Source organism: Mustela nivalis (assembly GCF_964662115.1).
Source record: "Mustela nivalis genome assembly, chromosome: 1".
In the NCBI taxonomy this organism is placed as follows: Eukaryota; Metazoa; Chordata; class Mammalia; order Carnivora; family Mustelidae; genus Mustela; species Mustela nivalis.
The window spans coordinates 29,478,496-29,480,643 of record NC_139020.1 but is presented as its reverse complement, the minus strand read 5'-3'; the positions used below and the strand labels follow the sequence as shown (position 1 = coordinate 29,480,643).

The 2,148-nt window shown below is 41.7% G+C and overlaps 1 pseudogene across 1 annotated transcript; it reads right to left on the bottom strand.

Annotated features, from left to right (window-relative positions):
• Positions 1 to 854: 854 nt before the first annotated feature.
• Positions 855 to 1,457, bottom strand: LOC309840551 (enolase-phosphatase E1-like; annotated as a pseudogene). The gene is made up of 2 exons: positions 1,266 to 1,457; positions 855 to 1,203 (listed from the first exon to the last, which is right to left on the bottom strand). The product of its transcript is annotated as an enolase-phosphatase E1-like (transcript).
• Positions 1,458 to 2,148: the final 691 nt, after the last annotated feature.

Genomic DNA, 2,148 nt, shown 5'->3' with positions numbered 1-2,148 from the left:
CTGCTATTGAAATTTTCTAACTGATAATTTACAAAAGAAATGAATTATTATAGGAATAAGTCTGTGAACTACTCCCAGTTTTGAAATAAAAAGGCTTCAGAATAACTTCTCAAACTTACCTTTCCATTCTGTCACACGACTTGGGAATCCTAATATGTCTGATCCGCATTGCCGTAATTCCTCTATCAGCTACATTTTGCCCTCAATAAGGGTTAGGATTGTGGTTTCAAACAACTTTTGCATAGAAAGCATCTTTAAGTAAGTTTTCTTTTCATTGAATTGAGATTTTTTTTTCACGTAGGTGCCTGTGGAAGGCAATGTAAACATACGCACACATGTATATATACACATTTGCATATCCATGTGGGTGTGTATGTATGTGTTTTATTTTTTTAAAGATTTTATTTATTTATTTGACAGGCAGAGATCACAAGTAAGCAGAGAGGCAGGCAGAGAGAGAGAGGGAGAAGCAGGCATCCTGCTGAGCAGAGAGTCCCATGTGGGGCTCGATCCCAGGACCCTGAGATCATGACGTGAGCTGAAGGCAGGGGCTTTAACCCACTGAGCCACCCAGTCACCCCTGTATGTATGTGTTTTTAAAATAAATTAGTTTCAGGGCTCTTGGGTGGCTCCACGGGTTAAGCATCTGCCTTCAGCTCAGGTCATGATCTCTGGGTCCTGGAATCAAGCCCCAGGGCAGGCTTCCTGCTCAGTTGGCCGCTCATGCTCTCTCTTTCTCAAATAAATAAATAATAAACAATTAAAAAAAAAATAAAGTAAGTTACTTTTACCAGTATAATAAAACTAAACTACAGGGACAACTCTGAGAACAGGTTAGTCTTCCTCACACTCCTCTAGGATGAGGAAGGCAGGTACAATTCTCCAAGGGAGGTGATGAGGCTGTGGTAAGACTTTTCATCATCCAACCGTCTCGCCCTGCCAGGCCTCACTACCACAGTGATATGCACATCCGCTTCCTCAGAAGCACTGGCCTCTAGAGACATGTCTGTCAGAAAGAAGATGTCGATGGTTGAGCAGCGACGGCTGTTTGCAATCTTTTGGTAACTCTCTCCACTTGACGTCCAATCTTGGTATCAAAGTGATCACCATCAAGCTCAAGAATATCTCAGTTTGTAGAATGACCAAATAATAGCTCTGGGCCTCTACATTTCCTGAAGACAAGATATACACCTTCATTCCAGCCTCAGTCCATTTCCTGACTGTTCATTCCAGCCTCAGTCCATTTCCTGACTGTTCATTCCAGCCTCAGTCCATTTCCTGACTGCGGGAACTACATCCTCAAGGAACTCTGTTTTCATGCCCCCAGCTGTGAAGGCAGCTCTCCACACACAGCCCTGCCTCTATCTGAGCGCTCTGGTCTTTTGCTTCAGAGACATCTGGCAGCACACGTTATCCACCACAGCCTGGATCATCCGCTGCAGGTCATCTGCTCCATTCCCAGATGTGGCAGATGTGACCAAATGGAAACTGCTGATAATTAAACGAATAAAACTAAAATAGATAAATTGGGGCAGTGGTTTCTAAAGCTTGTACCAGCATAGTTTGTTCAGCTGATTGTGCACATCTTTTCTCAGGATCACGTTCAGTGAAGAGATTTCATGTTGGTCACTTGAAATTCATCATGGCGGGAGTAGTCACACCACAGGAATCCTCTGTGTTACAGACCGAGTTGACCCCTTCTCCATCCTCTCGTTAAACAGTAAGCAGCACCATTTACGAGTGTACTGCCACATGGCCAAGACCATGAGACATCCCAGAACTCATAACTTATTTAATTTAACATCAGATAACAGAAGCAACTTCACTTGTGCAATGTATAAGAATTAGGTGACCAAAGTGTTTTTTTCTGGAACCACAACAACAGAAATACCCACATGAATCCTAAGATGAGGTATTGCTTTCTGTAATACTGTCTCTACAGCCTGAGGAAGTAATGATGGAGATTAGGAGTGTCCAGACTGACATTTTTATTGCAACTAAATCTTTTTCTCTTTAACCCTGGGACCATCACAATGTTTCCAATTTTTATTTTGTTAAGAAATCATTAAAAAATCTCTTGTCATCTCCCAACCTAATTTCATGACTGAAAGAACATTTAATACTAAGAAAAGTAAAATAAAAATATCT